The sequence below is a fragment of the Oryctolagus cuniculus genome, chromosome 15 (assembly GCF_964237555.1).
Source record: "Oryctolagus cuniculus chromosome 15, mOryCun1.1, whole genome shotgun sequence".
Lineage (NCBI taxonomy): Eukaryota > Metazoa > Chordata > Mammalia > Lagomorpha > Leporidae > Oryctolagus > Oryctolagus cuniculus.
The window spans coordinates 86,445,210-86,458,813 of record NC_091446.1 but is presented as its reverse complement, the minus strand read 5'-3'; the positions used below and the strand labels follow the sequence as shown (position 1 = coordinate 86,458,813).

Here is a 13,604-nt window from a genome sequence, read left to right as displayed (position 1 = left end):
AAGAAATTTAAAAAAAAATAAACTTCCCCTCTTTTTCTCCCTTCTCATTTTATATTAAAAGTTTTATAATTTATTTAACATTTTTATGAAGCTCAGGGAGAGCAAGAGAGAAATATAAAGACAGAATGTTCTGTCTGCTGTTTTACTTCCAGAATGCCAGCAACATTTGTGGCTGAACCTGGCTAAAAACAAGAGCCAAGAATTCAATTTGGGTATCCAATCCCTGGATACCAGGGATCCAAGTTACTTGGCATTTATCATCTGATTCTCTTCATGGTGTATATTCGCAGGAAGTTAGAATTGAGGGTAAAGCTAGGACTCAAAGGCAGGAACTCCAATATGAAATGAGGGCATCCCAAACAGCCTCTTTTTTTTTTTTTTAAAGATTATTTATTTATTTATTTATTTGAAAGAGAGAGATATCTTCCATCCACTGATTCACTCCCCAAATGGCCACAACAGCCGGTGCTGGGCCAAGTCAAAGCCAAGAGCCAAAAAATTTTTCTTCAAAGTCTCCCACATGGCAGGGGCTCAAGCACTTGAGCCATCTTCTGCTGCTTTTTCCAGGCTATTATCAGAGAGCTGGATTGGAAACGAGAGTCAAGATTCCAATCCACTACACGTAGCAGGCAGCAGCCTTACCCACTAAACCACAATCCTGGCACCCCCAACAACCTCTTAGCCACTATGCCAAGTGTTCACACTTCTCTTGTCAGTTTAATTGAGCATCCTAAATGACTCCATATTCTCTCCTTTATTATGCATATGTGTTTCCTAAGTTTTTCCTAATAATTACCTGGGAATCTGATAAATATCACAGCTAATCTAAACCCACTTTCAGATAACACTACTACTTTTTGGGAAGTACAGTTACCTAATAGCAGAAAGCTTGCATTCCTTTTAGCTCTCAGAAATGGTAACCCAATTCACTGTTGATATTATTGTGAATGTTTATTAGATTAGGAAGTAATAAGAAAGCAAGTATTTTGTTGTACTTTCCTTTAATTTTTTCACATATTCTTTTCACTATGTTATTTGGCATCAAAAAATGTTTCTGTTTCTCTCTAAATTCATTTGTTGTCATTTTTTTTTTGAAGCCAAATTGTACCCAACTTTATTAAAGATTCCTTTCACAAACAATCATGGTTATTTCAGGCAGACAATTGTTAACAGTATACAACAACTTTGAATTCACTTTGTCAATGGACTACCAAAATCAGAAATTCAAATAAACCAAATGAAGGATCGACATTTTCACATTTAGCATGTTGTCTCACAACTTTTCAGAAGTCATCCCTGACTTTCAGGCAATGGAATAAAAATGGCAAAATTATCAATCTGAAGATTCACAATCTAGAAAAGAAACTGTTCTTTAGAGGGACACTATCTCACTGGTGTCATTGTGAAGTCCAGATTGACTGTTATGCTGGCAACAAATTTGGGGGGGGGGGTGTCAAGTACCAACAGGTCTCTGGGTTTAAGGGAGTGCTTAAAGTGGACATGGAAAAGGAAGAGGATATGAAATTGAATTTAGTTTTTCCATGCCAGAAGGTTTTGTGTCTTGGTGACTGTGTGTCGTCTGCAGGGAATCTCTCCCTCTGGGAACCAAGAGGAAATCTCTCAAAACTAGAAGGGAAAGGTGTTTTTCCCCACATCAATCCAGAAAATCTCCATTTTCTGGTAGTGATCTATGCCCCTTCCTCCAAAACATCAATGAAATGTTCTGTGTGCCAACAACACAGCTTAAAAAATTATACGTTTTTAAAAACTTGATAAAAAATGTTTCAAACTGTACACTCCCTGAAATACGCAGCTTCAAAAGTGCATGCATGCACTTCTCATCTCCAGCACCTTCAGCTTGCTGTGCCTGGTCTATCTTGGCATCTTTATTGCAGGGCTATTCCCACCCTTGACAGCGTATGCCTTTCCCTTTTTCTCTTTGGTTACTTCTCCTCCTGTTTTTCAGTGGCCTTTTTAGGCTTAGCTTCTGGCTTTGGAAGAGCTGCTTTATAAAGCAGACAATTTTGTGGATCTTCTTTGTGGTTCATCCTTCACCTCGGCTTTGTCTCCTTTAGCATCCCCTTCAGTCTTTGTCTTGGATGTTGTGGCAGTGGTGGCTGAACATGTGTACTGTGTGCAGGGGTGAAACAGCATACAGGCTTTCAAAGGTCCTGGGTTCATTCTCCCCTCTTCTTTATTCTGCTCCCATTTTTTTGTTATTTATTTGAAAGACAGAGAACTCCCATCCACTGATTTACTTCCTGAGTACCCACAACTGTCAGGGTGAGTCAAGAACCAAAACTGGGAGCTGGCAACTCAATCCAGGATTTCCAGGTAGGTGGCACACAATCACTTGGTCCATCACCATTGCTTCCCAGGGTGTGTGTTATTATAAAGCTGGAATCAGGAGCTGGGGTCAGGAATAAAACTCAAGTACTACAGAGTAGGAAAAAACTTCTTAACTGCCACACTAAGTACCCACTTCCAGTGTATTTTTTTTAAAGATTTGTTTACTTATTTGAAAGGCAGAGTTACAGAGAGGCAGAGTTAGAGAGAGAGGTCTTCCATCTGTTCATTCCCAAAATGGCTGGAACAGTTGGAACTGGGCTGATCCAAAGCCAGGAGCCAGGAGCTTCTTCCTGGTCTCACACATGGTTGCAGCAGCTCAAACACTTGGGCCATCTCTTCTGCTGCTTTCCCAAGCCATAGCAGAGAGCTGGCTTGGAAGTGGAGCAGCCAGGACATGAACTGGCACCCATATGGGACGCTGGCACTGCAGGCAGTGCCTTACCTGCTATACAGTGCTGTCCCCCCATCGTATTATTTTTATCTGTGACCACAGGAATACAAGATTGAATATCCTACCTGTAATTTGATATCCCATGCTAATAAAAAATAGCCTAAGTATCCTTCAAGCTGGCTTCAAGATTAATTTTTTATTAGTGGTGTTTCCACAACCCCAAATTTCTCAGTTGTCAATTATATAAGGTCTGATCAGAAATTTCAAGTGGTAAAGCAACCCTATTTGTTGATTATAGAATTACTTGTACAAGGACTGGTGCTGTGTGAAGCTCCCATGTGGGCACTGGTTCATGTCCTGGCTGCTCCTCTTCCATTCCAGCTCTCTGCTATGGCCTAAGAAAGCAGTGGAAAGTGACCCAAGTGCTTGGGCCCCAGCAACAATATGGGTGACCCAGAAGAAGCCCCTGGCTCCTGACTTTGGATTGGTCCAGCTTTCGCCATTGTGGCCATTTGGGTAGTGAACCAGCGGTTGCAAGACCTCTCTCTCTCTCTCTCTCTCTCTCTCTCTCTCTCTAACTCTACCTCTCAAATAAATAAAGCTTAAAACAGAAAAAACTACATGTATTTGATTCTTGATAATATTGAAGGATAATGGTTCCAAACTGATTTTTGTGCCATTTAAGTTGAATTTTTTTTAAAAAATTCTTCACATAGTTCATTGTTAGCGTACAGAGATACTTCTTATTTTTTCAAAATTTAGTTAAACTGTGTTTGATTAACATGTAATTCTTGTACAAAATTGTGGGACACATATTAATATTTGAGGAGGTGTACCCAGCACAAATTGATCAACCCAGTCAGTTAATTTCTCCATTTCCTTCCCTTTGTGCTTATAAACTACGATTCTCTCCTCCAGTTCTTTACATAGTACAAAATATTGTAAGCTGTAATCACCACACAGTTGTAGGACACTGCAACTTATTACTGCTATTGCTTCGGTTTTTGGCTCTTGTTATCAAACCTCTCTATCTCCAGCCCTCACCTTTATCAACCTCTAGTGATCACAATTATTAGTTCAGATGTATTTTTTTAACTTCCAAATATGAGAAAGAACTCATGATAGGTGCCTTCCTATGTCTGGTATTTTTCACTCCCTGTGTATAAGGGTTTTGTTTTCTCCATGTCTTCACCAGTATTTGTAAATTTTTATCTTTTTGAAATGAAAGGATATCCCATTGAGATTTTATTTCTTTTTTAAAAAAGATTTATTTATTTATTTGAAAGTCAGAGTTACACAGAGAGTGGAGAGGCAGAGAGAGAGAGAGAGAAGTCCTCCATCTGATGGTTCACTCCCTAATTGGCCACAATGGCCAAAGCTGTGCCGACCCGAAGCCAGGAGCCAGGAGCTTCCTCCGGGCCTCCCACATGGATGCAGGGGCCCAAGGACTTGGGCCATCTTGTACTGCTTTCCCAGGCCATAGCAGGGAGCTGGATCGGAAGTGGAGCACTCAGGGCTGAAACCTGCGCCCATATGGGATGCCGGCACTGCAGGCCAGGGCGTTAACCCACTGAGCCACAGCACCAGCTCCCCCATTGAGATTTTCTAAAATTTGCTTATTTATTTGAAATAGGTAGAGAGAGAGACAGGGAAGAGAAAGAGAGAGAAAGATAGAGAGTGTGTTCTTTCATCCCCTGGTTTACTCCCCAAATGGCTGCAATGGCTGTAATGGCTGCAATGGCTGGGACTGGGCCAAAATGAAACTGGGAGCGTGGAACCCTAACCAGCTCTCCCATGTGTGTGGAAGGGGTCCAAAGACTTGGGCCATCTTAAATTGCTTTCCCTGGCACATTAGTAGTGAGCTGGATTAGAAGTGGAGCAGGTGGGATTCAGGCTAGTGCTCATGAGATGCTAACCACCCCACAAATGGCAGCTTACCCTATTGCACCACATGCTAGCCCCCTGCTTGTGTTTTGATTTGCATTTCCTTAATGGCTAATTATATTGAATATTTTTTCATATATTTTGACCATTTGTAATTCTTCTGCGAAATATTTGTTCAGATCTTTGCCCATTTCTTGGCGCTCTTTCCTTTGCTCTCTATCTTGATCTCTCTATCACTTACATTCTCCTTCTCCCTGTTTTTCCCACTTTGCCCCTTCCCTCCAGTCTGTCGGGTTTTCCCCACCAAAAAACCCTTTCCCTTACTCTGGTGTTTGGTGTTTTTTGTGGCAGCCTTACACTGGTGCCATGACTCGAATCCAGGCTCCCTATGTGAGTTTGCTCTCCCTTCAGGGATCTCTGAGCTGACTTATTTATTTGGAAAGTAGAGCAACAGAGAGAGGGAGAGACATAGAGAAAGATCCTCTTTCTGCTGGTTCACACCCCATATATAGCAACCATAGTCAGATATGACCTAGGCCAAATCTGGGAGTCAAGAACTCCATCCTGGTATCCCACATGGCTGTCATGGTCCTAAATCTTTGGGCCATCTGCTGCTGCCTTCCTAGGTACATTAGCAGGAAGCTGGATCAGACGCAGAGCAGCTGGGGCTCAAACCAGCCCTCTGATATGAGATGCTACACTCTGTGCCACAATGTTGGCCCTGCATACAAATGTTTATTTTGGAATATGTGAATTTTTATTCAGAAATATTCTAATTTTATGCTAACATCCTATTTTGTATCCAAACTTGACCCACTACCTTTGATATTCATGGATGATTTTAAACACAAACATTATGTTTTTGAAGAGCTGGTTTTTCTACTCCCATCATTGCTCCTGTATTTATTTTTTGACTCAGCATCAGTACAAAGGACTTTCCTTGCTCCCCTATTTATTTATCTCATTATTCATGGGGTCTTATACCACTCAATGTGTTGTGGTCTGATACTGTGTATTCTGATGCTCAAATCATCTCAAATTTGACCAGTGGAATCTTCCTCAAGATTGCTAAATTAGGGCCTTAATAAGTCATCTACAGTTGGCACGATTATTTAAAATGCTTGCTGGTAAAAATAACACACTACAGAGATTTCCATCATGGCTGCTTCCACTTCAGGCTACACCTTCAGCACCGTATCCTTCCACAGCACCAACAGCAATGTGGAAAACAAAGGATTTTTGTGGGGAGAAGACAAGAGGAAACCTTTAACATCCATGGCTTCACAAGTCAGAAATACAGAATTTCTGCAAATAATTTGAAATCCTTATTCAGCAGCCCTGTTGAAAACTTTTTAATTTTTGTCACCCTGAAATCAAAGTTAATGAAGAGATTTTGGACAGAATTCCTAAAGATCAGAGTGTTACAGAACCTGGCAAGACTTGCTGTATCAGATGTCATTCAGGGAGCAGGTTATGTGTAAGCAGCTCATTCACGTTTCAGTGCACCCAACCTTGTCTTCCTCCTCTTCTGCTTTCTTACCACTGCCAAAAATTTCACCATGCTTTAGAATTTAGACTCTCTTTAAAGCAAATTGAAGGTATAATCAAAGCATATCACTTGTTGTTCCCAATCTAGGCAATATTAGCCAGCAAGAACAAAGTGTCTTCAGTGGTAAGTACTTCTCAGAATTATGCCAAATGCATAAAAGAATACAATAGTGACACGTTTTTCTGACAAAGAAGGGTAATGAAAGTCACCAGAGGAATTTCTGATTTATAAATCGGTTCTCATTTTATACTCCTTTCATTATATCTGGCAGATCATATCTACCCTAGATAATTCATTTTTCTGAGACACAGGAACAGTTCTTTTATTGTACATTGGATAAATAGCCCTACGTGCTAGTTAAAGGTACAACAGATTATCCAATTAAGAAAAGAGGGGACAGGGATTGGAAGGAAAACCTTTTGAGGTCCAAAGTTGCAAGCCTTAAAAGAATCCCTCTGGGCCGGCGCTGTGGCATAGCAGGTAAAGCTGCCGCCTGCAAGGCCGACATCTCATATGGGTGCTGGTTAGAGTCCGGGCTGCTCCACTTCCAATCCAGCTCTCTGCTGTGGCCCAGGAAAGCAGTAGAAGATGGCCCAAGTCCTTGGACCCCTGCACCCACGTGGGAGACCTGGAGGAAGCTCCTGGCTCCTGGCTTTCGATATTTGCAGCTCTGGCAGTTGCGGCCAACTGGGGAGTAAACCAGTAGATGGAAGACCTCTCTCTCTGCCTCTCCTCTCTCTGTGTAACTCTTTCAAGTAAAAAAATCCTTAAAATAAAAAAATTCCTCCGGCAAAGGCATTTTTGCAAAAACCATGCAAAACAGGCAGCTGATATGCCTTAAGAGAATCCCTGTAAGTAACAGAAAAAACACTCCCAGCATTTCTTTAGGAGGACTCAGAACACAGGGAAAAGAAATGAAATCAAAATGCCTTTTGCTGTCTTAGAATATTCGTCCCTCTTGTGATTACGTTAAATAGAGTAAACTAACACATTCTTAGGGGGAAAAAATCAGGCTGCTCACACAGCAGACTGCAAGGGGAGGGTCAGACAAAGCTCAAGCACTTTACTTGTCAGCTGTGTTTTTTTCTGATACGTAAAATGTGCCCACTTGCATTAAGTTGGGGCAACAAACACAGCCCTACATTTCATTTTATAATAAAACAGCATTCTTTTTATATCTCATTCCTTAGAAAAGTTATCTCCTTAATATTTAGAGATATTTTGAAATACTTAAAAAGTATTTACTGAGATAATTTTGGGCTTTTTATATATCCAAGGATAACAATATAAAAGACCTGACTAGCATTTCCCATGAAGTACAGAGAATCACTTTTGCAAGATTAAACAATGTAAACACTGGGAGCTGCCAAATCAGCAAAAAACGCCAACATCTCAAAACAGTGGGTGTTGCTGCTTCAGCAGTGGCTCCAAATCCAGATCTACAATCGCGCAGTCACTGGATATAAGGTGAAACAGATATTAATTTCCACAAAGAGCTGCAACTGAGACTTGTTATTTATGTTATTTATCTCTCTCTCTCGGCCTGACACGAGAAACTGGTTGTTGGTTTCATCGTGGTAGCAAGCTAATAATTAACTTCAAAATGCTTTCTATTTTCGTGCTTTTTCCAATAACTGTCCTCGCCATCCTTATTCTTTTCTTTAACTTGCTGTCTTGGGGGGAGTCGGACCCCAGGAGCTGCCTTGTGGGTCTTATTTTTCAGGGCGTCATCATCCGGGGGCACCCTAGCCCGAGACCACGCCTCCCGCGCCGGAGAGCCGGGATCAGGAGAGCAGGGCGCGCCCGCAGGCGGGGAGGCTGCACGGGAGGGGGGCGAGGGCGGGGGGGGGGGGGGGGCGCAGGACAGGGAGGGAGGGGCGGCGGAGGGCGGGGAGGGGAGAGCGGAGGAGGGAGGGGCGGCGGAGGGCGGGGAGGGGAGCGCGGGGAGGGGCCGGCTGCTGGGAGCGGTGGTGCAGCTGGGGCTGCCAGGCAGCAGGAGCCGGCGCTGGAGATGTCACCCGCCCGTCCCTTTATTACCGTTGCTCTCGAAGGGAACTCTCTGCGCTTAATTTCTAAAACCGCAGTGCAATTTCTCTCTCTCCTTTCCCGATAAAACAAGTGACTGTTTCCTCACATCCGCCCCACGTCTAATTTACAGGGATAAGCAGTTATTTCCCCATTAAAATAGCTGTCCTCTATATTAAAAATAAATAACTAGCAGTAAAATCAGTTATGTCCCCCTGTAGCTACACAGTGTTTCTCTCTTAATCTTACTTGGGAAAAATGAAAAATTTACCCGGGACCACCTTTTAGGATTGTTACGTTTACATCTTTTCTGATGTCTCAAGGTTTGTGATTGGCTTCAAATTAATGTTTTCTTTTTAATCAGGTGTTTGTAGCGGGGTCTTGCTCATCCAACAATACTGGAAAAGCTCACGACCAGCCCTAGCCCTTGTGCTTTCACTCTACATTATCTTGGAGCTCTGATGCACGTATTCTGTTGCTTAGGTTCCATCCATCATTAACTCTATGATCGCCGTGTCTAATAACTCAAGTGAGACACATCACAAGTTCTAGTTTCTAATTGTGTGTCAGAGGCCTAAAATAAGGTCTGAGTGAACTTCAAAAATCTCATTGTGAAATTGAATTAAAAGGTAAGTAGCTGGGGCCGGCGCTGTGGCGCAGCGGGTTAATGCCCTGGCCTGAAGTGCCGGTATCCCATATGGGCGCCAGTTCGAGTCCTGGCTGCTCCTCTTCCAATCCAGCTCTCTGCTGTGGCCTGGGAAAGCAGTAGAGGATGGCCCAAGTCCTTGAGACCCTGCACCCGCGTGGGAGACCTGGAAGAAGCTTCTGGCTCCTGGCTTCAGATCGGCACAACTCCGGCCGTTGCAGCCAACTGGGGAGTGAACCATTGGATGGAAGACCTCTCTCTCTCTCTCTCTCTCTCTCTCTGCCTCTCCTCTCTCTGTGTTACTGTTTCAAATAAATAAATAAATCTTAAAAAAAAAGGTAAGTAGCTTAGGTTTCTGTAAAATTTTGAAATCTGTAGTTTTTTTTTTTTTTAAATAATACACACTTGTCATGAACTTTTTGAGAAAATCGTTTGGAATGCATGCATGGTTTTTTTCTTGGAATGTAATTTTTATTAACTTTTGGAAGACTCTTTGAATGCAGAATGCATAGATTTCAAATTTTATTGCATCAAAATAATTTTTAATTCCATTTACACAAACTATTTGAAGTACCCTGGTATGTCTCCAACTTTAGCTAATGGCTCCACTAGACATACAAGCAGCCATCTAAGACATGACCTCAGAACCATACAAATAGAAGTAATGGTTCTTACCCTACACTGAGCACTAAGTTTACATTCACTTCCACCTGGATTTCAACATATTTGCCCACCCCAAACACACTATGCTTGAGTCTCAGATTAAAGTCAATTCCACAAGATTCCTTCCTTAAATTCCTACCCACCAGTGTAGCACTTCTGTTCTCCTCCTCCTTTCTTTATTGGAACCCTTCAGCCCACTTTTCTTATACTTTATTATAGGAGTATTTGATTGGTTATTTCTTTCAATTTATTTGAAAGGCAGAGAAGCAAAGAGAGAGAGAGAGAAAGAGACAACAGATATATGAATCCACTTCATAAATGCCTGCAACAAACAGAGCTGGGTCAGATGAAAGCTAAGCACCCAGAAATCAATCTGGGTTTCTCATGTGAGTGGCAGGAAACCAAAAATCTGATCCATCACCCGCTGCCTCCCAAGGTGTACATTAGCAGGAAGCTGAAATATGAAGCAGAGACAGTTCTAAAATCCAGGCCCTCTGATGTGGAATACAGGAACATCCAAGCAGCATCTTTTATTTTTTAAGGTTTATTTATTTACTTGAAACTCAGTTACAGAGACAGAAGAGACAGAAAGATTTGCTGGTTCGTTAGATTGTCACAGTGGCCAAGAAGGAAGCCAGGAGCCAAGGGCTTCATCTAAGTCTACTACATGGATGGCAGAGGCCAAGCACTCAGGCCATCTTCTGCTTTCCTATGCCATTAGCAGGGATCAGAAGTAGAGCAGCTGGGACAGAAGCAGTGCCCTTATGGAATGCTAGCACTGCGGGCTGTGGCTTTACCTACTACTCAACAATACCAACCTCCAAGCCGACTTAATTTTTCCTACTTGATATTTTCTTACTTGTTTATTTCTATTTATTCCCCTCAGACTAACTGCAGAAAAATTAGCTGCAGAGCCAAATGTCAATTTTCCCCTTGGCTGTTATCCTGAATTATAAATCCACAGAAATTTGCTGTTTTCAAAACCCTGCCACCCAGAGCCAGCAGTCAGATTAACTAATCACCTGGAGATTAAAATTAGATTATGGAATGGGTAGTGTGGTTCAGAGGTTGAGATATGAGCTTCCTATATCAGAGCGTCTGGTTTGAGTCCTGGCTACTCCACCATTTCCAATCCAGCTTCGTGTAAAGTACCTGGGAGGTAGCAGGTAATATCCAAGTACTTGAGTTTGTTCCACCCATGTGGGAGACTTGTTTGGAGTTCCTGTCTCCTTTCTTCAGTCTGGTCTAGCATTGGCTGTTGTAGGCATTGGGGAGTGAACCAGCGAATGAAAGATATCTTTGTCTGTCTCTTCCTCTTTCTCTGGTGCTCTGCCTTTTAAGTAAGGTAATAAAATACTTTTAAGCCAGCACCATGGCTCACTAGGCTAATCCTCTGCCTTGCGACGCCGGCACACCGGGTTCTAGTCCTGGCTGGGGCGCTGGATTCTGTCCCGGTTGTCCCTCTTCCAGGCCAGCCCTCTGCTGTGGCCAGGGAGTGCAGTGGAGGATGGCCCAAGTACTTGCGCCCTGCACCCCATGGGAGACCAGGAGAAGTACCTGGCTCCTGCCATCAGATCGGCGCGGTGCACCGGCCGCAGCGCGCCAGCTGCTGCAGCCATTGGAGGGTGAACCAGCAGCAAAGGAAGACCTTTCTCTCTGTCTCTCTCACTGTCCACTCTGCCTGTCAAAAAAAATAAAAATAAGAAAAAATAAAACTAGGAAATGTGATCAAGGAAAATAAAAGTAACACAAATAACCAATTTGGAAATACAAATTGAATTGTTTTTCATAGGATTTCTAGTCCTCAACAAGATACCAAGAAGGTTTTCTGAAATATTAGATATAAAATTTTTGAAACAGACCAAAGTTCATGAATTTTTAGAGCCATATTACCAAAACACATATGTAACACAAAATAGGAAATTCCTACATAAACTGAATAAGTTGAATCAACATTTAAAAAAATCAAACCAACAAGAATTTCCATAAACAGAATTTCAGGCACAGAACTGGAAAACATCTGAAAATTTTTCAAGAAGGAAAAAACTTCCAAATTCCTCAGATTTCCACCAAGTGAAAATATTTTGAATTTTTTTTGTGAATTTAACACTGCATTGAGGGCACAGAAAAGGACATGAAATAAAATTGAATTTAAGGAACATCTCTTTAGTGAAAAAAATGTAAATAGGCTAGTCAAAATATTATGTTAAACAATATATAAAAAGATGATGATATTTTAATAACAAGCAGGAGATACTAAAAGTTGCAGAGATGGTTAACAATCCAAAATGAATGTCAGTCATCAGTGTGGGTAAACAATATAAGAAAAAATTACACATTTAGATTAAATGTTAAAAAAGGATTTAATAAAATTTAGCAGACAAAACAAGCAGCTTTTAGAGTAGTAAATAATAGCAATTTCATCATTCCAACTAAGATTATTTACTACAGTGAACCCATTAAAAACAGCATAATTAACACAGAGGATTGAAAGCTTTTTCCTTGGGAACAGATCCAGGCAAGCTGCCTGTTCTATTTCTCGTCAACATTGTGGTTGAGGTGTAGTCATGGAAATTAATAAAAAGGAAATTCTAGGTGTAAGAATCAACTTGTAAGCAACAAAACTCAATACATGTAGATAGTAGTATTATGTACAGATAATCCAATACAATTACATAACTGATACAAAATGATATGAAAATTAAGCAATATTACTGGACAGAAGGTTAACTTACGCCATCAGTGGTTTACTATGTAGCCAGCAAGGAACAGATAGAGAAAATTTAAAGACTGGGGTCGGTACCGTGGCATAGTGGGTAAAGCCATTGCGTGCAGCACCGCAATCTTCTATAAGTCCAGTTCGACTTCTAGCTGCTTCACTCCTGATCCAGGTCCCTGCTAATGCACCTGGGAAAGCAGCGGAAGATGGCCTGAGTACTTGGGCCCCTGCACCCAGATGGGACAGCTGGTTGAAGCACCTGGTTCCGCCTTTGGCCTGGCCAAGTCCCTGATACTGTGGCCACTTAGGGAGTGACATCAGAAAATGGAAGATCGCTCTCTCTCTCTCTGCTTCTACCTTCTCTTCTCTGTAACTCTTCCAAATAAATACATCAATCTTAAAGAAAATTTAAAGAGATTAGCAAACACATCCCTGTAAGAGAAATGAAAGATGAAATAGTCCATGGGATATCTTTAACTACATTCAGATAAACAGCTTTACAAACCTTCAGATGAGCTAACGACAGCAAGCCAAGACTGCGGGAAAGGCACGCGTTCAGCAGCACCTTGTAAACTGCAGCTCTCAGGAAGCAAGCTTGGACTCACAGGATCCAGCAGGACCACAGACAGCTGAGGGCGCCCAGAAGCTGAGGTGCCCAGAGCAGGGACAGCGCCCCCTGCTGCCGGAGCACCCGGGCCGGAGAACACGGCGGCTTCAGTCTGAGCCCCACCTCCCCTGTTACCAGGCACCGCCCCAAGGAACCGCCCCAGCCTAGGGGATTCTGATTGGCTGCACCTTCTGTGACGTCGCGCGGCCGGCTGCGGCCACTGTCCAATCAGGCACGTCAGGGCGACCCTGCGGAGCCCCGCGGGATCTTTCTTTGTGGCAGCGCTGGGAGGGGTCCCCGGGGCTGCTGCTGAGCGGGCTCGGGTGCCTCAGGGGCTGCGCTGTGTGACCTTCCTGCACCGCAGGAGCCGCCCACGGACCCCAGAATGCCGCGGAAGCGAGGAAATGGTGAGTGTGGGGCCCACCGGGTGGGAGCTGCGCTGGTGGCCAGGACCCGGGCTTCCGCCCGTGCGGACTCAGCCCAGGGACCGCAGCCCCAGGTCTGCCCTGTTTGTGCAGTTAGGGCGGGCCTGTCCTCAGGGAGACTGTGGACTGCACTGTGGGGAGGAGCTGTGGTCTGCGGGTCCTCCTGCCCCTCTCTCTGCCCAGGGTGCCTGATTGCCCTGAGTTTCTAACTGCACGGGGAGTGGAGTCTCAGGTACACCGCCGGGTTCTCTCGGAGTAGCTCTTCCTGGGGCTATATGAAGTTTAGAAGGTAGCTGTTTAGATATAGAGTATGAAACCTTGTAAGATCTGAATAAATGTACAAATC

General features: G+C 43.1%; 2 long non-coding RNA genes across 3 annotated transcripts in view; one reads left to right on the top strand and one right to left on the bottom strand.

The window, feature by feature from the left end:
- Positions 1–8,837: 8,837 nt before the first annotated feature.
- LOC138845432 (uncharacterized) lies at positions 8,838–12,869 on the bottom strand. The gene is made up of 2 exons (XR_011382684.1): positions 12,732–12,869; positions 8,838–12,622 (listed from the first exon to the last, which is right to left on the bottom strand). It is a non-coding gene; the product is annotated as an uncharacterized lncRNA (long non-coding RNA).
- A 162-nt stretch (positions 12,870–13,031) lies between these two features.
- LOC127484108 (uncharacterized) overlaps positions 13,032–13,604 on the top strand; it is a 74,644-nt gene continuing 74,071 nt past the window's right edge. For both annotated transcript variants that reach the window (XR_011382678.1, XR_007910856.2), the window contains exon 1: positions 13,032–13,240. This is a non-coding gene — a long non-coding RNA (uncharacterized lncRNA). The remainder of the gene's footprint in view (positions 13,241–13,604) is intronic.